This window comes from Mercenaria mercenaria, chromosome 6, assembly GCF_021730395.1.
Source record: "Mercenaria mercenaria strain notata chromosome 6, MADL_Memer_1, whole genome shotgun sequence".
Lineage (NCBI taxonomy): Eukaryota > Metazoa > Mollusca > Bivalvia > Venerida > Veneridae > Mercenaria > Mercenaria mercenaria.
The window spans coordinates 1,269,174-1,295,433 of record NC_069366.1 but is presented as its reverse complement, the minus strand read 5'-3'; positions in this window follow the sequence as shown (position 1 = coordinate 1,295,433).

Here is a 26,260-nt window from a genome sequence, read left to right as displayed (position 1 = left end):
CTTCAAATCACTTACCCCTTACAGAGGTTGGTTCGAGACTCACTTCGGCTGTTGAATACTTCATACGAGGAAGCCATCTAGATTTCTTACGGTAGGTTGGTGGTTCTATCCCATTTTAAGACAAACTTCATATATCTTTAGCATATCTTTGTAAAATTTAGGGTTTTTCATAAAGATGACTAAATGTTCCCCGCACACTGGTTTTGCATTAGAGATATTATTTTAAATAAGAAAGGAAGAACTTAATGTATCTTTGTGTAGTTTTGATTGTTTCTTGGACACCATTGATAGAAATAAGAAGTGTAAGGCAATATCATACTTAATTTAATAAAAAGCTGAAGTATTATATGCATTTGACATGGTATCTTTTTGGCATGTATAGAATTTAAAGGGGCATAATTAATAAAGGAGCCATCAAATCAAACAGAAAGCTGGCAAAATGGCAATTGACTTATGTATAATAACTGATTGCAACAGAATGATTTTGAGAACTTTGAAATTTCTGGTAAAATCCACACGTCGTGAGAATTGCTTCAATCGATGTATAGGTAATATCTGCTCATAATTATGTAATATTCACCATTTAACGACAAAATTGCAGGTGTGGACAGCCTATCCTATAAGGACATAATTCCAACAAGAGCCATTCAATCAAACAGAAGGTTGGCAAAACAAATGAAGATTGACTTATGTAAAATAATTGATTGCGACTGAATGATTTTAGCAAATTAACAAATTTCATGTAATAACCGCACGTCGTGAGAATTGCTTCATCCGATGTATAACAGGTAATATCTGCTCAGAACTTGTCTATGCATTTATAGGAGGAATTTTGTATATCATTTGCAGAGTTTTGTTAGAATTGAGGGTATTCATATAGAGGAATAAATCAGATTTTTTCTATGGTTCTCCATACCTTGGTTTTGCTTCTGGGACATCATTTTACATAAGAACGACAGAACTTCATAAGACATAATTTAATAAATAGTTGAAATATTCTATGCATTTGACACGGTATCATTTTTGCATGTGTAAAAAGCCTACTTTATAGGGTCATAATTCGAACAAGAACCATTCAAGCAAAAAGAAGGTTGGCAAAATTAACGCTAATTGACTTATGTACAAACATTGATTGCGAGAGAATGATATTAACAACATTCTAATTTCTGGTAATATCCGCACGTCGTGAGAATTGCTTCATTCGATGTATAACAGGTAATATCTACTCAGAGTTGTGTATTATATACATTCTTTTGACAAAAGTCTGATATCATTTTCATAGTTTTGGTAAAATCAAGGGTATTTCATAATGTGGAATCAATCTGATGTTTAAGGTGGTTCCCTATACATTGGTTTTGCATCAGGGACATCATTTTAGATAAGAACAGCAGAAATGTTTTTTCGCGTGCTTTTGTTTATTTCTTGAAAACAAATGATAGCAATAAGAAAAGAAAGGCAGTATGATTTTTAATTTCATAATTAGTTGAAATATTCTATGCATCTGACACAGTGTGTCTTTGGCATGTGTAGAAAGCCTATTATATAGGGGAATAATTCGAAGAAGAACCATTCAACCAAACAGAAAGTTAGCAATATGATTGACATCAGACAAATGTACAAAAATGTATTGCGACAGAATGATATTAACAACTTTTAAATCTATGGTAATATCCGCACGTCGTGAGAATTGCTTCATTCGATGTATAACAGGTAATATCTGCTCAGAATTGTGTAATATATGCCAGTTTTAGGAGAAATTATCAATATACATATGTACAATAATTGATTGCGACAGAAAGATTTGAACAACTTAGAAATTTCTGATAATATCCGCACGCTGTGAGAATTGCTTCATTCAAAATATAATATGTAATTTCTGCTCAGAATTGTGTAATATACATCTTTTTAGGAAAACGTCTATATCATTTGCATAATATTGGTAAATTTCAGTGTTTTTCATCAAGTAGACTAAATCTGATTGTTAAGGTGCTTCCCCATACCTTGGTTTTGCATCTGGGATATCATTTTAAATAAGAATGACAGAACGTAATGTTTGATCGTGTACTTTTGATTATTTCTTGAAAATAAATGATAGAAATAAGAAAAGTAAGACAGTATGATACTTAATTTAATGAATAGATGAAATATTTTTTGCATTTGACACAGTATCTTTACGGCATGTGTAGAAATCCTGTTTTATGAGGTCATAATTGCGACAAGGGATATTCGAACTAACAAAATGTTAGCCCGATTATTGACAATTGACTTATGTACAATAATTGATTGCGTCAGAATGATTTTAACAACATTCAAAATTTCTAGAAATATCAGCACGTCGTGAGAATTGCTTTATTACATATATAAGAGGTTATTTCCCCTCAGAATTGTTTAATATACACCTACTTGAAGAAACTGCTGATAAATTTGCATAGTCTTGGTAAAAGTGAGGGTATTTCATGAAGTGTTCTCCATATCCATACCTTGGATTTGCATCAGAATTGTGAAATATATGCCATTTATTAGAATTGTTGTATATCATTTGCATAGTTTGGTTAAAATTGAGGGTATTTCATGAAGTGGAATAAATCTGATTTTTAAAGTGGTTCCCCATACCTTCCATTTTCATCAGGGACATCATTTTAGATCAGAATGACAGAACTTGATATTTTGTTCGTGCACTTTTGATTATTTCTTGGAAACAAATGATAGAAATAAGAAAAGTAAGGCAGTATGATACATAATTGACATGCATTTGACACAGTGTCTCTTTAGCATTTGTAAAAAGCTTATTTTAATCGGGCAGAATTCATATTAGAGCCATTCAAAAAAATAAAATGTTAGAAAAATAATGGTCAATTGACATGTGTAAAATAAATGATTCTGACAGAAAGATTTGAACAACTTTGAAATATCTGATAATATCAGCAAGTCGTGAGAATTGCTTCATTTGATGTATAACAGGTAATATTAGCTCAGAATTGTGTAATATATACATTCTTAGGACAAACTGCTCATTTCATTTGCATAGTTTTGGTAAAATTGAGGGTATTTCATCAAGTGGAATAAATCTGATTTTTAAGGAGTTTCTCCATACCTTAGTTTTGCATTAGGGATATCATGTTAGATAAGAAAGGCAGAACTTTGTTTATTTCTTGGAAACAAATGATAGAAATAAGACAAGTAAGGAAGTATGATATCTAATTTAATGAAAAGTTGAAATATTCTATGCATTTGACACAGTGTCTCTTTGACATGTGTAGAAAGTCTATTCAATAGGGGCATAATTCCGACAAGAGCCAGAAGGTTGGAAAAAATTATTGACAATTGGCTTATGTACAATAGTTTAAAAATAGATTGTGACAGATGGATTTTAACAACTTTGAAAATTCTGGTAATATTCGTGAGAATTGCTTCATTCGATGTATAGCAGGTATTATCTACTCAAAATTGTGTGACCCGCCCGCTAAGCTCAGTAAGTAGAACGTTGGTATACGGATCGCGGGGTTGTAAGTTCGATCCTCGGGATGGGTGTAAGTTTTCCTTGACTATTTGATGAACGACATTTTGTCTGAAATGATTTGTCCTCCACCTCTGATTCATATGTCAAATCTGCCAGTTACTTGAGGAAAACATGTTTGTACTGGTACAGAATCCAGGAGCACTGGTTAGGTTAACTGCCTGCCGTTCCATGACTAAAATTCTATTGAAAAAAGGCATTAAACCTAAAATAAAAAATAAATCAGAATTATGTAATATACACCTTCTTAGGACAAACATCTTATATCATTTGCATTGTAAAGGTAAAATTTAGGTTATTCCATCAAGTAGAATAAATCTTATTTTTATGGTGGTTCTAAATACCTTGGTCTTGCATCAGGGATATCATTTTAGATAAGAACGGCAAAATGTCATGTTTTTAGTGTACTTTTGATGATTTCATGGAAACAAATGATAAAAAAAAGTAAAGTGAGGCAGTACGATACTTAATTTAATGAATAGTTGAAATATCCTATGCACGTTGACAGGAAACTTTTTTGGCTATGTTTAAATCCTAATTTATCAGGGCATATTTTCGGCCAGGGTCATTAAAACTAACAGAAGGTTGGCAAAGTTATTGAAAATTGGCTCATGGACAATAACTGATAGCGACAGAATGATTTTAACAACTTTGAAATTTCTGGTAATATCCGCACATTGTGAGAGTTACTTCAGTCGATGTATAACAGGTAATATCTGCTCAGAATTGTGTAATATACACCCTTTTAGGAATAACTTCTGTATCATTTGCATATTTAAAGGTAAAATTGATGGTTTTTCATCAAGAAGACTAAATCTGACCATTAGGTGGTTCCCCACACCATGGTTTTCCATCAGGGATATCATCTTTAATTAAGTATGATACTAAATTAAATGTCAAGCTGATATATTCGATGCATTTGATACGGTGCCTTTTGGCAGGTGTAGAAAGCCTTTCCTATAAGGGCATAATTCCAACAAGTGTCATTCAATCATACAGAAGGTTGGCAAGATTAATGACTATTGAATTGAGTACAATAATTGAATGCAAAATAATGATTTTAACAACTTGGAAATACCTTGTAAGATCAGCACGTCGTGAGAATTGCATCAATCGAAGTTTAACAGGTAATATCTGTTCTGAATTGTGAAATATACATTATTATGTCTTTTCGTGTACTTTTGATTATTTCTTGGAAACAAATGATAAAAATAAGAGAAAAGTAAGGCAGTATGATACTTAATTTAATGAAATCAGAAGTACTCGATGCAGTTGACAGGGTGTGTTTTGGCAGGTGTAGAATGCCTACTTTACAGAGGCAGAATTCAAACTAGAGCCATTCAAATAAATTCAAATAAATAGGTTAGCAAATTTATTGGGAATTGACTAATATACAGAAATAGATTGCGACAGAATAATTTTGACAATTTTGAAATTTCTGGTAATATCCGCACGTCGTGAGAATTGCTTCATTCGATGTATAACAGGTAATATCTGCTCAGAATTGTATAATATAAACCTTCTTAGGTCAAACTTCTTATATCATTTGCATAGTTTTTGTAAAATAGAAGGTATTTCATAAAGTGGAATAAATCTGATTTTTGAGGTGGTTCTCCATACCTCGGTTTTGCATCAGGGATATCATTTTAGATAACAACGGGAAAACTTCTTTGTGTACTTTTGATTATTTCTTGGAAACAAATGATACAAATATAAAAAAGTAAGCCAGTATGATATTTAATTTAATCAATAGTTGAAATATTCTATACATTTTACACAGTATTTTTTTGGCATGTATAGAAAGCCTATTTTACAAGAGGGTCATGATTCCGACAAGAGCCATTTAAACAAACAGAAGGTTGGCAAAATCATTGACAATTGACTGATGTATCAAAAGTCATTGCGGCAGAGTGATTTTAACAAGATTGAATTTACTTGTGAGGTTACATTCCACCAGTTCAATTCCTTATTTATTTCATATTAACAATAAAATATTCAGACCTCATTTTCATTACTTTAGAGCATTTCAATGATATGAAAACCATATATTGTCATTTAGTATGACATGTTTTCTTATCAAAAATAGAAAAATATTGACATGTTATGTTGTATATAACTAAAGTTATATGTTTTGAGAAACATCACCCTCTAAAAATGTCCCCATGAAAATAGCCGTTTAGCAATTACACGTAGGTGGACATTTTTAAGAATAAAACTTATTCCAGGAAATTCACAATGAAGGTGGTCTAGATCTTTTCTCAATAAATAAACCAAAAATATAACTTTTACCTCCTCATGTCACTTATTATACCAGATTTCATCCATAGAACATTTTGTACTACTTCACATGTCACAATGAGTAGTCACTTTCTGTTTGGTGTTATCCATCCTTGTGAAGACCGTACGTCGTAGGAATTGACTTTTTTGACTATGTTTAAATCCTAATTTATCAGGGTATAATTTAGGCCAGAGTCATTCAAACTAACAGAAGGTTGGCAAAATTATTGACAGTTAGCTTATGGACAATAATTGATAGCAATAGAATGATTTTAACAACTTTGAAAATTCTGGTAATATCCGCACATAGTTAATAGAGAAAAGTGGAAACTTCACAGATCGCTCAACACGACAAAAACAAAAATGTTGCAGGCTCGGTTTGATTGAGCCACGCCCTCTACCTGAGAATTGCTTCAGGCGATATATAACAGGCATTATCTGCAGAGAATTGAGTAATATACACCTTTCTAGGGAAAACTTCTATATCATTCGCATAATTTTGGTAAAATTGAGGGTATTTCATCAAGTACACTAAATCTGACCATTAGGTGCCTCCCAACAACTTGGTGTTGCATCTGCTTATAATCTTGTTTAAGAATGGCAGAACGTAATGTCTTTCCGTGAGCTTTTGATTAGTACTTAGAAACAAATGATGAAACAAGAAAATAAGGCAGTATGATATTTGATTTAATGAGTAGTTGAAATATTATATGTATTTGACACCGTATCTCTTTGGCATGTGTAGAAAGCCTATTTAATAGGGACATAATTCCGATAAGAGCCATTGAAATAAACAGAAGGTTGGCAAAATTATCGACCATTGACTTATGTACCAAAACTGATTGCGACAGAAAGATTTTAACAAAATTGAAATTACTTGTGAAATCTACACGTCGTGAGAATTGCTTCAATATATGTATAACAGGTAAAATATGCTCAGAATTATGTGATATTTACCTTCTTCTGTCATAATTCTTGTAGAATTTGCATAATTTTGATAAAATAGAAGGTATTTCATAAAGTTAAAAAATAATTTTAAGGTCAGTTTCCATTCCTCGGCTTTGCATCAGTGATATCATTTTTGATGAGAACGGAGGAATGTCATGGTATTTATTTCGTGTAATTTTGATTATTTCCTGGAAAAATATGATAGCAATAGGAAAAGTAAGGCAGTATGATTTTTAATTTTATGAATAGTTGAAATATTCTATGCACCTGACACGTTGTCTTTTTGGTATCTGCTGAAAGTCTATTATATAGGGGAATAATTCGAAGAAGAATCATTCAAACAAACAGAGAACTAACAATATGATTGACATCAGACTAATATACAAAATGTATATTAACAACATTTAAATCTATGGTAATATCCACATTTCGTGAGAATTGCTTCATTCGATGTATAACTGGTAATATATGCCATTGTATGAGAAATTAACAATATACATATGTACAATAATTGATTGCAACAGAAAGATTTGAACAACTTAGAAATTTCTGATAATATCCGCACGCTGTGAGAATTGCTTCATTCGAAATAGAACAGGTAATATCTGCCCAGAATTGTGCAATATATATCTTCTTAGCAAAAAATTGCTAAATCATTTGCATATGTTTGGTAAAATTGAAGGTTTTTTATCAAGTTGACTAAATCTGACCATTAAGGTGAATCCCCAGAGCTTGGTTTTGCATCAGGGATATCATTTTAAATAAGAATGGCAGAACGGAATGTCTTATCGTGTACTTTCGATTATTTCTTAGAAAAAAAGGATAGAAATAATAAAAGGCAATATGATACTTAATTTAGAAAATATTTGAAACATTCTATGCATTTGACACCTAATCTTTTTTGACATGTGTTTAAAGCCTATTTTATCAGGGCATAATTTCGACAAGAGCCATTCAAACTTACAGAAAGGTGAGTAAAATTATTGACATTTGACTTATGTACAGTAATTAATTGCGACAGAATGATTTTAAAAACTTTGAAATTTCTGGAAATATCGGCTCGTCGTGAAAATTGCTGCATTCGATGTATTACAGGTAATATATGCTCAGAATTGTGTAATATACCCATTTTTAGGAAAAGCTTCTATATAATTTGCATATTTTTATTTAAAACTGAGGATTTTTCATCAAGTTGACTAATTCTTACCATTAAGTTGCTTCCCAATACTTTGGTTTTGCATCAGGGATATCATTTTAAATAAAAATGGCAGAACGAAATGTCTTGTCGTGTACTTTTGATTATTTCTTGGAAACAAATGGTAGAAATATGAAAAGTAAGGAAGTATGATACCTAATTTAAGACAAGCTAATGTATATGATGCATTTAATAGGTGTCTTTGGGCAGGTTTAGGAAGCCTATCCTATTAGGGCATAATTCCAACAAGAGCCATTCAACCAAACAGAACGTTGACAAAATTAATGACAGTTGACTTATGTACACTAATTGATTCCGACTGAATGATTTTAAAAACTTTAAATATGTAAACGTTTATCATGACATATCCAGAAATTTATATACCTGGTTGAAAGTTTTGGTCGATTTCACCGATCTTCCTCAGAACTGTGACGGCTTCCGGTTACGGACAGGTTCACTGCTGGACAGGTCAGAGTGAAATAATAGTCCGTAAATGGTGCTGATGGAGTAGGCTTCCTGGTCCCTGTTCATCACTGGTTTGCTGCTCGTGATCCAGATGGCTTGCCTAACTCCCTATTGATGACTTTTGCGCTCTCCCAGTTAATTACATGGTTGGTTCTTGATGTGTGATCAGTTATTGCACTCTTCTTAAAAGTGTTCTCTGTGTTCTTTCTTTCTGATCTAGTGTAAATAGCTGGTACGTTTAAAGAGTCTTTCTTGTGCTCTTATAATCTTGTTCCAAACTTTCTACCAGTCTCTCCAACATATCCTCTTTCACAATTCTTGCAACTGATGCTGTATACACACTCACAGATGTTTTCTAGACTGACTTTGTCCTTGGGATGCACTAATAAATTTCTAAGAGTTTGGTTGGGGCGCTTGGCTGTTGATATGCCGTATTTCTTATATATGCTACTCACTGTCTCTGACACTGTTTGTACATAGGGCAGAACTGCCATCCCTCTACTCTTTTCTTCCGAGTCCTTTTGACCCTTTCCCTTCTTCTTTTCCGGTTTATTTTTAATATCTTTCTCCAATTTTTCTATGGCCCATTTCGGGTACCCACACTTCACTAAAGCTGATGTTATATGTTCTTTTTCTCTGATTTTGTCCTCCTCACGAGTGACCACACTGTTACATCTGTCCAGCAGAGTTCTTATCACACTATATTTGTGTTGTAAAGGATGGTGAGAATCAAACTGAAGATATTGGTCATTGTGAGTCTTCTTCCTAAGCAACTTTACCGATCCGTCCGGTTGTCTTACAATAAGTGTGTCTAGAAAGGGAATCTTACCATCTTCCTCTGCCACAGTGAATTTAATGCAGCCGGTAGTATCCAATTTGTTCAAATGGTCAGTAAGGTGCTGAACCTGTCCATTTCTGATGATTTCCAGTTCATCATCCACATAACTTTTCCATAGTTTTGGTCGACAGTCTAGGGTGAACTGACAGGTTGGTACGTTTTTTAAGCTGTTGGTCTGCTTTCAACCGGTCTTCAATGACATTTAGGGCTTTCTCTAAGGGAGTGTTGGTGAACAATGACACGACATCGTGTGAGTTGAACATTTCATTCTCCTCTATCACTACCATAGCCATTCACATGCTAAAATTCTTCACGTGGTGTTGAGTAGTACCCACCAGTGGACCCAAAATATCTGCCAAAGCTCTTGACGTGTTGTAACCAATTGAACCTGTATAGTCCGCAATCGGTCTCAATGGAGTATTGGGTTGATGGATTTTAGGTGTACAGTATATGCGTGGTACATTTTCGGCTATCGGATATAAGTAATCATATTGAGCCGGCGTGATCGTATTGTCAGTTTTCAACTTTTTCAGAATGTCTACAAGGTTACGTTTGTATTTGGGAGTGGGGTCCTTGTCTAATTTCATATAGGTCTTTTCATTATTCAATCATTCAACATGTCTTTAACTTTTTACTCATATTTATCTTTGTCCATCACAACAGTTGCTCTACCTTTATCTGCTGGCATAAAAGGATAGATTTTTCGTTTTGGAGGTCTAACATGGCTTTATGTTCTTTCTTTGAGAGGTTGAACTTAGGAACTTTAGCATTTTTTAAAATACCTGTGACTTCCGCTGTTTCACTGCTGGACAGGTCAGAGCAAACCAGTGTTTAACAGGGACCAGGGGGGCTACTCCCTCAGCACTATTTACGGACAATTAGTTCACTCTGACCTATTCAGCAGTGAACCAGTCCGTAACCGGAAGTCGTCACAGTTCTGAGGAAGGTCGGTGAAATCGACCGAAACTGTCAACCAGGTATATAATTTTCTAGATATGTCATGATAAACATTTAGATAAACTCCTGATGAACCTCATTAACGAAGAACTTTGAAATTTCTCGTAATATCGGCACGTCGTGAAAATTGCTTTATTCGATGTATAACAGGTAATATCTGCTCAGAATTGTGTAATATATGCTTTTTCAGGAGAAATTTTGTATATCATTTGCAAAATTTTGTTAGAATAGAGTGTATTTCATGAACTGAACAAATCTAATGTTTAAGGTTGTTCTCCATACCTTCGTTTTGAACCAGGAACATCATTTTAGATAAGAATGGAAGAACCAATTATTTTTCCTGCAAAATAATTGACAATTGATATATGTACAATTATTGATTGTGACAGAATGATTTTAATAGCTTCGAAATTACGGTAATATCCACACGTCGTGAGAATTGCTTCTTTAGATGTATTACAGGTAATATTTGCTCAGAATTGTATAAAATATGCCTTTTTTGGAGAATTTTTTTATATCATTTGCTTAGTTTTGTTAAAATTGAGGGAATTCCATGAAGTGGAATTAATCTGATTTTTAAGGTGGATTTCCATACCTCCGTTTTCCATCAGGGACAACATTTTAGATAATAATAGAAGAACTTAATATTTTTTTCTGATACATTTGATTATTTTTTTAAAACAAATGATAGAAATAAGAAATATAAGGCAGTTTGATATTAAATTTAATGAATAGTTGAAATATTCTATGCATTTTACACAGTATTTCATTTGCATGTATAGAAAGCCTATTTTATAGGGCCAAAGTCCGACTAGAACCATTCAAACAAATAGGTTAGCAAAATGATTGACAATTGACTAATGCACAATATTTGATTGCGACAGAAAGATTTTAACAATTTTTTGGTAATATCGGCACGTCCTGAGAATTGCTTCATTCGATGTATAACTGGTAATATCTGCTCATAATTGTGAAATATGTAGACTAAATCTGACCATTAAGGTGTTCCGAACACCTTGGTTTTGCATCAGGTATATCATTTAGAATAAGAATGGCAGAACGGAATGTCTTTTCGTGTATTTTTGATTATTTCTTGGAAACAACTGATGGAAATAAGAAAAGTAAGGCAGTATGATACTTCATTTAATGACAATCTGATGTATTCGATGCATTTGATAGGTATTTTTTGGCAGGTGTAGAAAGCCTATCCTATTAGGGCATAATTCCAACAAGAGCCATTCAACCAAACACAAGGTTGTCTAAATTAATTACAATTGACTTATATACAATAATTGATTCCGACAGAATGATTTTAACAACTTTGAAATTTCTCGTAATATCCGCACGTCGTGAAAATTGCATCTTATGTATTTGTTAGGTTGGCGTGGCCCTTAAAGACAGGGACCCTCACCCTGTATTCATGAATCTTGTAACATCAAGCCGTAATAATGAAATGAATGAACTGGCAGGCATAAAAGTGCCATTCAAATATTCCAAATTTAAATGTAAACACAAAGTCACCGCATCCGAATGTTCAAATGAAGAAAGTATAATAGTTTAGCAATACCACTCAAAAGCATCAAGTACCACCACAATCCGGTAATGTTATGATACAAAATTAATTCAGAATCAACAGTTCTATCAATTCAATATTCACTATAATATTCAAGAATTTTAAAGGTGGCAGTTTAGAGACAGCGATCTGCATACATTTTAAGGTATTGAAATTAATATTTAAAGTAGCAGTCCTAAGGTTTTGAGTTTTATATATTTTTAAAGTATTAATTTAATAGGAAACGAAAATAAAGTAAAATAAGGTGTCATGCATCCTTAGCCAGCGCTACAGACACTAGTTTTCGGTTCAGCCTGTGCTGGAAAAAAAACAAAAATATATGACATTATACATTCCTTATGAAAATGTAGTTGTGTCATTTTTACGGTGGTTCTCCATACATTGGTTTTCCAACAGGAACTTCATTTTAGATAAAAATGGTAGAAATTAATATTCTTTCGGGCATTTTTGCTTATAACTTGGAAACAAATGATAGAAATAAGAAAACTAAGGCAGTATGATACTTAATTTAATGAATAGTTGAAATATTGATATATGTACATGTATTGAGAAAGTATCTCTTTGCCATGTGTAGAAGGCCTATTTTATAGGTCCATCTTCTCAGATCGTTCAGCACGACTTTTATGTCGTCTTACTGGTACTGTTTATTTTCTCAGCATGAACATTTCGGCCTGGGTGGTTCCAATACTCCCGCTTTCATAGCTTTTGGTATTGTTTAATCACCCCTTGGATATGGTGCCTGATTTTTTTAATTTTGTCTTTTGACAGTTCCTGTGATATGCAGGCTCCATAACCTCAGATCCCCTTTCAAAATTCCAGTTTGTTTAGTGCTGCTCATTGTTGTCTCGTTTAGGACAAACCCATTATTTTAACTGGGGCCATACGCCGCTTTTCATGGAATTACACGCTAGTGTAGCATTGAAGGTTCCATGTGCACCGCCGTATGAACACATCTGCGGATGTCTCTAAATTGTTTTTTGTTCTTTTAGCATGTGTAAATGTTGAGTTCTGCTCAACCCGGGGCTAGAGGGCGTGGACGGTAGCATGCATTTTAACTACCGTCCATGAACAGGCTCAAGCAAACCGAGACTGCAACATTTTAGTTTTTGTTGTGTTGAGCGACCTATGGAGTTTCCACTTTTTCTATTTTGAAATTGATAGTAATATCCGCAAGTCGGGAGAATTGCCTCATTCCATGTATGACATGTAATTCCTGCTCATAATTGTGTAATACACACCTTCCTAGGACAAACTTCTTATATCATTTGCATAGTCTTGGTAAAATTGAGGAAATTTCATCAAGTGGAAAAAAACTGATTTATAATGGATATCATTTTAGATATGAACGACAGAACCTCTTGTTTCTTCATGTACTTTTGATTATTTCTTCGAAACAAATGATAGAAATAAGAAAAGCAAGGCAAAATGATATTTAATTTAATGAAAAGTTGAAATACTCTATGCACTTGACACAGTATCTCTTTTCCATGTGTACAAAGCCTATTTCATAGCGGCATAATTCCGACAAGAGCCATTCTGACAAATAGAATGTTGGCAAATTTATTGACAATTGACTTATGCACAACTACTGATTGCGACAGAGTGATTATAACAAGATTACAATTACCTGTGAAATCTTTACGTTGTGAGAATAGCTTCTTTCAATGTATAACAGATAATATCTTCTCAGAATTATATAATATATGCCATTTATGAGAAATGTTGTATATCATTTGCATAGTTTTGTTAAAATTGAAGGTATTTAATGAAGAGGAATTAATCTGATTTTAATGTTGTATTCCGTACTTACGTTTTGCATCATGGACATCGTTTTAGATAAGAATGGCAGAACTTAATATTTTTAGAGTACTTTTCATTATTTCTTAGGAACAAATGATAGAAATAAGAAAAATAAGGCAGTATGATGTTAACTTAATGAATAGTAGAAATATTCTATTCAATTGACACGGTATCTCTTTGGCATGTGTAGAAAGCCTATTTTATTGGGGCAGAATTCCGACTAGAGCCATTCAAACAAATAGAACGTTAGCAAAATAGTTGACAATTGACATTTGTACAATAATTGATTGCGACAGGAAGTTTTGAACATCTTTGAAATTGATGGTAATATCCGAAAGTCGTGAGAATTGCCTCATTCGATGTATGACAGGTACTGTGTAATTTATATCTTTTTAGGACAAACTTCTTACATCATTTGCATAATCTTTGTAAAATTGTGGTTATTTCATCAAGTGGTATAAATCTGCTTACTAAGGTGGTTCTACATACCTTCGTTTTGTATCAGGGATGTTATATTAGACAAGAACGGCAGAACTTCATGTTTTTTCGTTTACTTTTGATTATTTCTTGGAAACAAATGATAGAAATAAGAAATGTAAGGCAGTATGATATTTTATAAATGGATAGTTGAAATATACTATGGATTTGACACGGTGTCTCTTTGGCATGTGCAGAATACCTATTTTATAGCGGCATAATTCCAACCGAAGATATTTAAACTAACACAAAGTTAGTAAAATTATTGCCAATTGGCTTGTGCACAATAATTAATTGCGACAGAATGAATTGAAAAACTTTGAAATTTCTGGTTATATCCACAGGTCGTTAGAATCGATTCATTCGATGTATACAGGTAATATCTGCTCAGAATTGTTTTATTTACAACCTTTTCTGAAAAATTTATATAAGTTGCTTACTTTTGAAAATATTGAGCGTTTCTCATCAAGTAGACTAAATCTGATCATTAAGTTGCTTTCCCACAATTTGGTTTTGCATCTGTTTATCATTTTAAATAAGAATGGCAGAACGTAATGTATTTTCGTGTACTTTTGATTATTTCTTGGAAAATAATGACAGAAATAAGAAAGGTAAGTATGATACTTACTTCAATGACAATCTGATGTATTCGATGCATTTGATACGATGTCTTTTGGTAGGTGTATATAATGTTAAATGTAATAATTAATTGCGAAGGAATGATTTTAACAACTTTGAAAATTCTGGTAATATCCGAACGTCGTGAGAACCCGCTTTATTCGATGTATGACAGGTAATATCTGTTCCAAATTGTGTAATACACACCATTTTAGGACAAACTTCGTATATCATTTGCATATTTTTGGTACAATTGAGGGTGTTCATTGAAGTGGAATAAACTGTACTTTAGGGTGGTTCTATTTACCTTGGTTTTGCATCAATTTAGATAAGAATTGCAAAACTTAATGTGTTTCGTGTACTTTATTTTCTTGGGAAGGAATGATAGAAATAACAAGAAATATCTTTAAAAATGATGGTCGGCGAATAGTAATAAGGAAAGAAGTTTATGAATTTTTCATCTAACATTCATCTTTCATCTAACATTTTTGAAATTGCAAAACTAAATCCCGCACTTTAACAATTTAAATGGTTCTCTTTTAATTTTTCGCAAAGGTTTCGTAGGGCTGCAATTTTGTTTCGTTTATCCTTAGACGAATAATTACAGCAGTAGTTTGATGAAGATTCATGAAGCGGTTCATGAGAAGAGGTCATTAAACGTGTTTATGTTTTTAGCTAAATTGGTCCCTATCCTCATTTGTAACAAAGTAGCAGGAGACATTACGATATTGTTACACATCGAGTTTGATAAAAATCCATTACGTTTTAGTGGTTAATGCGAAGAAAGGCATATCTACTTTAAGCTATAGTGGTCTCTAATAGGGCCCAAGTTCCTATATAAATAAATCTGGAAGAGGACCTTATAATGATGCTCCAGACCAAGTATGACAAAGATCCATCGAGCTGTTCATGAGACGCTGTATAAAGGCATTTCTAGTTTTAGCTCTAGCAGCCCCTAAAAGGGGTCAAATGTCCCAGCTGAACAAAGTTGGCTGCGGGCCTAATAAAGATGCTACAAATCAAGTTTGATTAGAACACATGAGAAAAAATCAATTAAAGAATTTTTTTAATTTATTATTTTTATTTATTTCTAAAATAGACCAAGTGATGCCGCTTTAACAAATGCATATTCGCTATTCGTGAATCTTTGGACAATGGCGTCACACCTATAAAAAAGTGAAGGTCATGCAAAACATGCAATTGTAATTATTTCAATATTTCTGTTTCATAAGCAAAGTTTGATCGTAGTCATATCACATAGATAAACTGTATGCAAAGTACCTTCATTTCAGTGTAATGAGATTCAGTCATTATATAGCATATACATAATAAAACAGATTTCAACTGAGTTCAATATTTGCATACAATACTAAAGAAAAATATTCATATATAATAAATCAGTTAAATAATTTATAACAAATATATCAAAGCAAACAAGTACTCATTTTAATATGCAATCTGAATAAGTCACAAAAGCAAGAAACCTTTTCATATACAAACGACAATTGTAACAAGGAAAATCTTTTAAAAGCACTTCTCTACATAAAAGACTCTTATCACACCCTTATTCATGTGATACGCAGACCGTATTCAGCTCTTTCTTTAATTTGATATATGTTGGTATTTGAACAGGTTTTTAAACTTACTTATCATTTTGAGATATATCAATAGTCTTGCTAAATATACTGAGCCAAAGTTAGCTTTAAAACTGTGAACAGCGTCGTTTAGGATAAACGCTTTGTCTACATTTCACTCAGCGTAGCACAATCAACAGAGTGAAAGAAATTGACACTCTCGTCCAATCAGGCAGAGTGTTGCATAAATCTTCCATTTTGATAAATTATCTATAATGCGTTATCAAGTAGTTTGATTTGCAAACTGAAGTCACGTGGCATAGGTAACGAATTCGTTCTTAAACGGCGTTCGCCGAAAAACATGTAAGGCAGTATGATTCTCTTTGGCATGTGTAGAAAGCCTATTTTATAGGGGTATAATTCCGACAAGAGTCATTCAAACAAACAGAATGTCAGCAAAATTACTGACAATTGACTTATGTACAATAATTGATTGCGACAGAGTGATTTTAACAACTTTGAAAAATACCTGTAAAATCCGCACGTCGTTAGAATTGCTCCGATTGATCTATATCAGGTAATATCTGCTCCGAATTGTGTAATATACACCTTCTTAGGACAAACTTCTTATCTAATTTGCATAGTTTTGGTGAAACTGGGGGTATTTCATAATGTGGAATAAATCTGATTGTTAAGGTTGATCAGCACACCTTGGCTTTGCATCTGGGATATCATTTGAAATAAGAATGGCGGAACTGAAGGTCTCTTTGTGAACTTTTGATTGTTTCTTGGAAACGAATGATAGAAATAAGAAAAGCAAGGCAGTATGATACTTAATTTAATGAAACGTTGATGTATTCGATGCATTTGTTACGGTATCTGTTTTGGTAGGTGTAAAAAGCCTATCTGATACTGGTATATCTCCTACAAGTGCCATTCAAAAAAACAGTAGATTGGCAAAAATATTGAAAATTAAAATTACTTACAAAATCGATTGCGACAGATTGATTTCAACAACAATGAAATTTCTTGTAAAATCTGCACGTCGTGAGTTTTTCATGAAGTGGAACAAATCTGATTTTTAAAGTGGTTCTCCATGGTCTGCATCCTTTTAGATAAGAACGGCAGAGCTTGATGTTTTGTCGTGTACTTCTGATTATTTCTTGGAAACAATTGACAGAAATAAGAAATGTAAGGCAGTATGATATTTAATTAAATGAATAGTTGAACTATTCTATGCATTTGACACGTTATCTCTTTCGCATGTGTAGAAAGCCTATTTTATTTGTTTGTTTGTTTGTTTTGGTTTAAACGCAGTTTTTCAACGGTATTTCAGTCATGTAATTGCGGGCAGTTAACCTAACTAGTGTTCCTGGATTCTGTACCAGTACAAACCTGTTCTCCGCAAGTAACTGCCAACTTCCCCACATGAATTATCAGAGGTGGAGAACGAATGATTTCAGACACAATATGGGTATCATTCCGACAATAGCCATTCAAACAAACAGAAATTGGCAGAATTATTGACAATTGACTTATATGTAATAACTGAGAGAATAATTTTATCAACTTTGAAATTACTTGTAAAATCCGAACATTGTGAGAATTGCATCAATCCAAGTATAACAAGTAGTATCTGCTCAGAATTGTGTAATATACACCTTTTCAGGAAAAAGCTTCTATATCATTTGCATATTCTTAGTAAAATTGACGGTTTTTTATCAAGTAGACTAAATCTGACCATTAAGGTGGTTCCCTACACATTGGTTTTGCACACGGAAATCAATTTATGTAAGAATGGTAGAACGTAATGTCCTTTCTTGCACTTTTGATTATTTCTTTGAAATTATTGATAGAAATAAGGAAAATAAAACACTATGATATTTAATTTAATAACAAGCTAATGTATTCGATGCATTTGATACAGTGTCTTTTGACAGGTGTAGAAAATCTATCCTCTAAGGGCAGAATTCCAACAAGAGACATTCAATCAAACAGAAGGTTGGCAAAATTAATGACAATTGACTTATGTACAATACTTGATTGCGAAAGAATGATTTTAACAACTTTGGAATTCCTTGTAAAATCCACACGTCGTGAGTATTGCATTAATCGAAGTCAAACAGGAAAAATCTGCTCATGATTGCGTAATATATACCATTTTAAGACTACTTTTTGGTAAATTCAGGGTTTTTTATCAAGTTGAAAAGAATCTGATTTTTAAAGTTGTTCTCCATACCATGGTTCTGCATAAGGGATACTATTTTTGACAACAATGGCTGAAGTTAATCTTTTTTCGTGTACTTGTTATTATTTCTTTGAAACAAATGATAGAAATAAGAGAAAAGTAAGGCAGTATGATACTTAATTTAATGAATAGTTGAAATATTCTTTGCATTTGACACAATATCTTTTTTGGCATGTGTTTAAAGCATATTTTATAAGGCATAATTTCGACAAGAGCCATTCAAACTAACAGAATGTTAGTAAAATTATTGAAAATTGGCTTATATACAATAACTGATTGAGACATAATGATTTTAACAACTTTGAAATTTCTTGTAATATTCGGAAGTCGTGAGAATTGCTTCATTTGATGTACAACAGTTAATATATGCTCATATTCGTGTAATTTAAGCATTTTTAGGAGAAAATGTGTATATCATTTTCATAGTTTTTTTAAATTGAAGGTATTTAATGAAGTTGAATAAATCTGAATTTTACGGTGGTTCTCCATACCTTGGTTTTCCAACAGGAACATCATTTTAGATTAGATTGGCAGAACTTAATGTTTTAGTGTACTTTTGATTGTTTCTTGGAAACGAAGGGAAGAAATCAGAAAAATACCAGTCTGATATTTAATTTAATGAAAATTTGAAGCATTCTATGCATTTGACGCGTTATCGGTTTGGCAGGTGTTGGAAGTCTTATTTATAGGGACATAATTCCGAGCAATTCAATGAAACAGAAGGTTGGAAAAATTATTGAAAATTGACTTATGTACCAAAATTGATTGCGGCAGAATGATTTTAACATCATTGAAATTACTGGTGAAATCCACACTTTGTGAGAAATGCTTCAATCGATGTATAACAGGTAATATTTGCGAGGAATTGTGTAATATACACCTTTTTAGAACACATTTGTATATCATTTGGATATTTTTGGTAAAATACATAATTTAATGAATAATTGAAATATTCTATGCATTTGACACGGCATCTCTTTGGCATGTGTGGAAAGCCTATTTTATAGGGGCATAAATCCGATAAGAGGCCATTCAAACAAACATAAGGTTGGCGAAATCATTTACAATTGAATTATGTACTTTGATTGACTGCGACAGAATGATTTTAACAAGATTTAAATTACTTGTGAAATCCACCCGTTGTGAGAATTGCTTCAATCGATGTGTAACAGGTAATGTCTTCTCAAAAGTGTGTAATATACACATTCTGATGACAAACTTCTTATATCACTTGCAAAGTTTTGATAATCTGAGGTATTTCATTAATGGAATAAATCTGAATTTGAAGGCGGTTCTCCATACATTCGCTTAGCATCAGGAATATCATTTTAGATAAGAACGGTAGAACTTCTTGGAAACAAATAACTGAAATAAGATAAGTAAGGCAGTATGATATTTAATTTAATGTATATATTTAATGTATTTTGGCATTTGTTTAAAGTCTAATAATAAGGGCATAATTTGGACAAGAGCCATTCAAACTAACAGAAGGTAAACAAAATTATTGACAATTGGGTTATGTACAATTATTGATTGCGACAGAATGATTTTAACAAGATTGAAATTTCGCGTAATATCCGCAAGTCGTGAGAATTGCTTACTTCGATTTATAACACGTAATATCTGTTCAGAATTGTGTAATATACACCTTTTTAGGAAAAACTTCTATATCATTTGCACATTTTTGGTACAATTGAGGATTTTCATTCAAGAAGATTGAACCTGAACAGTTACGTGGTTCCACACACCTTCGTTCTGCATCAGGTATATCATTTTACATAAGAATGGCAGAACGTTATGTCATTTCGTGTACTTTTGATTATTTCTTTGAAACAAATGATAGAAATAAGAAAAGAAATGCAGTATGATATTAATTTAATGAATAGTTAAAATTTTCTGTGCATTTTGCACGGTATCTTTATGGCATGTTTAGAAATCCTATTTTATAGGGGCATAATTCCGACAAGAGCCTTTCAAACTAACAGAAGGCTAGGAAAATCATGGACAATTGAATTATGTACAGTAATTGATTGCCACAGAATAATTGTAACAACTTTTAAACATCTGGTAATATCCACACGTCGTGAGAATAGCTTCATTCGATGTATAACTGGTATTGCCTGCTCAGAATTGTGTAAGATAGACCTTTTCAGGTCAAACATCTTAGATCATTTGCATAGTTTTGGTAAAATTGAGTGTATTTCATAATGTGGAATAAATCTGATTTTAAGGTAGTTCTCAATACTTTTGGTTTCCATCAGGGATATCATTTTAGATAAGAACGGAAGAATTTATTTTTTTTTTCGTGTAGTTTTGATTATTTCTTGGTCACATATGATAAAAATAAGAAAAGCAAGGCTGTATAATATTTAATTTAATGAATAGTTGAAATATTCTATGCCTTGACACGGCATCTCTTTGGCATATGTAGAAAGCCAATTTAATAGGCATAATTCCGAAAAGAGCCATTCAAACAAACAAAAGGTTGGCAAAACTATTGACAATTGACTTATGTACCAAAATTGACAGCGACAGAGTAATTTTTACAAGAATGAAATTACTTGTGAAATCTACACGTTGTTGGACTTGCTTCTATCGATGTATAACAGGTAATTTCTGCTCAGAATTATGTAATATACACCTTTTTAGGAAAATTATCTATATCATTTGCATAAATTGGTAAAATTAAAGTTTTTACATCAAGTAGACTAAATCTGACCATGAGGGTATTTGATGAAGTGGAACGAATCTGATTTCTAAGGCATTTCTCCATACCTTCATTTTGCATCAGGGACATCATTTCAGATCAGAATGACAGGACATAATATTTTTCCGTGCACTTTTGATTATTTCTTGGAAACAAATGATAGAAATCAGAAATTTAAGGCAGTATGATACATAACTTAATAAATAGTTGAAATATTCTATTCATTTGACACAGTATCTCTTTGACATTTGTAGAAACTTCAATCTATTGGGGCAAAATTCCGACTAGAGCTATTCAAAGAAATAGAATGTTAGCAAAATAATTGACATTTGACATATCTACAATAATTGATGATGACAGAAAGATTTGAACATCTTTGAAATTTCTGATAATATCAGCACGTCGTCAGAATTGCTTCATTCGATGTATAACATGTAATATTTGCTTGGAATTGTGCAATATACACCCTTTTAGGGAAAAAGTCTGTTTCATTTGCATATTTTAAGGTAAAATTCAAGTAGACTAAATCTGACAATTAAGGTGCTTTCCCAAACCTTGGTTTCGCATCAAAACATCATTTTAAATAAGAATGGCAGAACATAATGTCTGTTCGTGTACTTTTGATTATTTCATGGAAACAAATGATAGAAATAAGAAAAGTAAGGCTGTATGATACTTAACTTAATGACATCCTGATGTATTCGATGCACTTAATCTCTCTCACTCTTCTGGCAGGTGTAGAAATCCTATCCTATAAGAGCATACTTCCAACAAGAGTTATTCAATGAAGCATAAGGTTGGCGAAATTAACGACAATTGACTTACGTATAACAACTGATTGCGACAAAATGATATTAACAATTTTCAAATGTCATGTAAAATCAACAGGTCGTGAGATATGCATCAAGTGAGGTACAACAGGTAATATCTGCTCTGAATTGTGTAATATACTCCTTCTTGTGACAGACTTCTTATTTATATCATATGCTAAGTTTTGGTAAAAATGAGGGCATTACATGAATTGGAATAAATCTGATTTTAAAGGATGTTTTCCATATCGTGCTTTGGCATCAGGATAACATTTTAGATAAGAACAGCAGAACTTCATGTGTTTTCGTGTTCTTTTGATTATTTCTTGGAAACAAATAATAGAAATAAGAAAACTAAGGCAGTATCATATTTATTTAATGAATAGTTGAAATATTCTATGCATTTGACACGATATCTCTTTGGCATGGGTAGAAAGCCTATTTTACAGGGGCATATTTCCGACAAGAGCCATTCAAACAAACAGAAGATTGACAACATTAATGACAATTGCCTTATGTACCAAACTTAACTGCGAAAGAATGATTTCAACAACATTAAAATAACTTGTGAAATCTACACGTTTTGAGAATTGCTTCTTCAATCGATGTATAGCTTGTAATATATGCTCAGAATTGTGTAATATACACCTTTTTAGGGAACATTTCTACATCATTGGCATGTTTTAAGTTACAATTCAGTTTTTTTTTTCATCAAGTTGACTAAATCTGACCATTAAGGTGCTTACCCACACCTTGGTTTTGCACCAGCATATCATTTTAGATAAGAAGGCCAGAACGTCATATCTGTTCGTGTACTTTTGATTATTTTTTGGTATCAAATAACAAAAATAAGAAAAGTAAGGCAGTATCATACTTAATTTAATGACAGCCTGATGTATTCGATGCACTTGATACGCTGTCTTTTGGCAGGTGAAGGAAGACTATCCTATAAGGGCATAGTTCCAGGAAGAGTCATTCAATCAAATATAAGGTTGGCAAAATTAATGACAATTGACTTATGTATAATAATTGATTGTGACAAAATGATTTTAACAACTTCCAAATGTCTTGTAAAATCAGCATGTCCTGAGAATATCAACAACTGTTAAATTTCTTGTAATATCCACACGTCGTGAGAATTACTTCATTCGATGTATAACTGGTAATGCCTGCTCAGAATTGTGTAATACAGACCTTCTCAAACATCTTAGATCATTTGCATAGTTTTGATAAGTTTTGGTTGAGTGTATTTCATTATGTGGAATAAATCTGATTTTTAAGGTGGTTCTCAATACCTAGGATTTACAACAGGGATATCATTTTAGAAAAGAACGGCAAAATTCAATTTTTTCATCTACACTTGATTATTTCTTGGAAACAAATGATAGAAATCAGAAGAGTAAGGCAGTAAGATATTTAATTTAATCAATATTTCAAATATTGTATGCATTTGACACAGTATCTCTTTGCCATGTGTAGAAAGCCTATTTTATGTGGGCATAATTCTGACAAGAGCTATTCAAACAAACAGAAGGTTGGAAAAATTTTTGACAATATACTTATGTACCAACATTGATTGAGACAGGGTGATTTTAACAAGATTGAAACTACTTGTAAAATCTACATGTTGTGAGAATTGCTTCAATCCATGTATAACAGCTAATACCTGCTCAGAATTGTGAAATATACACCATTTTTAGACCAATTTCAGATATTATTTGCTTAAGTTTATAAAATTCAGCGTTTTTTCATCAAGTGGAATAAATCTGATATTTAAAGTTATTCTCCATACTTTGGTCTTGCATAAGGGATATCAGTTTAGATAAGAATGACTGAACATAATATTTGTTCGTGTTATTTTGATTATTTCTTGGAAACAAATGATAAAAAAGGAAGGTAAGGCAGTATGATAGTTAATTTAGTGAATAGTTGAAATATTCTATGCCTTTGACTCGAAATTTTATTTTGGCACGTTGTTAACGCCTAATTTAAAAAGGCATATTTTGGACAAGAGCCATTCAAACTAACAGAAGGTTAGAAAAATTATTAACACTTGGGTTTTGTACAATTATTGATTACGACAGAATGATTTTAACAAAATTGAAATTTCTGGTAATATCCGCAAGTCGTGAGAATTGCTTCATTCGATGTATAACAGGTAAAATCGGCTCAGAATTGTGTTACATACACCTTTCTAGGAAAAACTTCTATATAATTTGCATATTCTGGTAAAATAGGGGATTTTCATTCAACTAGACTAAATCTGACCAGTAACGGGGTTCCCCACAACTTCGTTTTTCATCAGGTATATCATTTTAAATAAGAGTGGCAGAAAGTAATGTCTTTTCGTGTACTGTAGATTATTTCTTGGAAACAAATGATAGAAATAAGAAAAAAAAAGGCAGTATGATACTTAATTAAATGAATATTTGAAATTTTGCTATGCATTTAACACGGTATCTTTATGGCATATGTTAAATGTCTATTTTATAGGGGCATAGTTCCAAAAAGAGCCTTTCAAACTAACAGAAGGCTAGAAAAATTATTGACAATTCACTTATGTAGAATACTTGATTGGCACAGAATGATTTTAACAGCTTTTGCATTTCTGGAAATATCCGCACGTCGTGCGAATTGCTTCATTCGATTGATAACTGGTAATGTCTTATCAGAATTGTGAAAAATAGACCTTCTCATGTTAAACATTTTAGATCATTTGCATAGTTTTTATAAAATTGAGTGTATTTCATAATGTGGAATAAATCTGATTTTTAGGTGGTTCTCAATACCTTGGTTTTGAATCAGGAATCTCATTTTAGATAAGAACGGCATAATTTAATATTTTTTAAGTGTACTTTCGATTATTTCTTGGAAACAAATAATAGAAATAAAAAAGTAAGGCAGTATGATATTTAATTTAATGAATAGTTGAAATATTCTATGCATTTGACACGATATCTCTTTGGCATATGTAGAAAGCCTATTTTATAGGGGAATAATTCCGACAAGAGTCATTCAAACAAACAGAAGTTGAGCAAAATGGTTGTCAATTGACTTATAAGTACAATAATTGATTGCGACAGAATGATTTTCACAACTTTGAAATTTCTTGTAAAATTCGCAGGTCGTGCGCATGGCTTCATTCGATGTATAACAGGTAATATCTGCTCGAAATTGTGTGATATACACCATTTCAAGACAGAGTTTGTTTATCATATGCATATTTTCGGTAAAACTGAGGATTTTTCATAAAATGGATCACATCTGATTTTAATGTCGTTCCCTACAACTCGGTTTTGCATCAGGATATCATTTCAAAAAAGAATGGCAGAACTTAATGTTGCTTTTTTTGTTGTTGTTTTATTTTTTCGTGTACTTTTGATTTTATCTTGGAAACGAATGAAAGAAATAAAAAAAAAGCAGTATGATAATTCATTTAATAATTACGACAAGAGCCGTTCAGTCAAACAGAATGTTGGTAAAGTTATCGACAATTGACTTATGTACATTAATTGAATGCGGCAGAATCATTTTAGCAACTTTGAAATTTCTTGAAATATCCCCACATCGTGAGAATTGCTTCATTCGAGGTTTAACAGGAAATATATCATCAGTATTGTGTAATATACAATATTTAAAGACAAACTTTGTATATCATTTGTATATTTTAGGTAAAATTGAGCGATTTTTATAAAATGGACTAAATCTTGATTTTCAAGGTTGTCACCCTCACTTAGGTTATGAATTAGAGATATCATTTCAAATAAGAATGGCTGAACTTAATGTTGTTGTTTTTTTCGAATACTTTTGATTGTTTCTTTGTAACGAAAGATAGAAATAAGAAAAGTATAGCAGGATGATATTTAATTTAATGAAAAGTTGATGTATTCTATGGATTTGACATGGTATCTTTTTGGCAGGTGAAGAAAGCCTATCTTATATTGGCATAACTCCGACAAGAGCCATCAAATCAAACAGAAGGTTAGCAAAATTATTGGCAACACACTTAGGTACAAAATTTAAATGCGACAGAATCATTTTAATAAATTTGATTTTTTTGGTTAAATCCGCACGTCGTGAGAATTGCTTCAGTCAATGTATATCTGCTCCGAACTGTGTCATATACAAAATGTTTAGACAAACTTCGTATATCATTTACATATTTTTGCTAAAATTGAGAGCTTTTCATCAAGTGGACTGAATCCTGATTTTTAGGTGATTCTACACACATTGACAACAGCCATTCAATCAAACTTA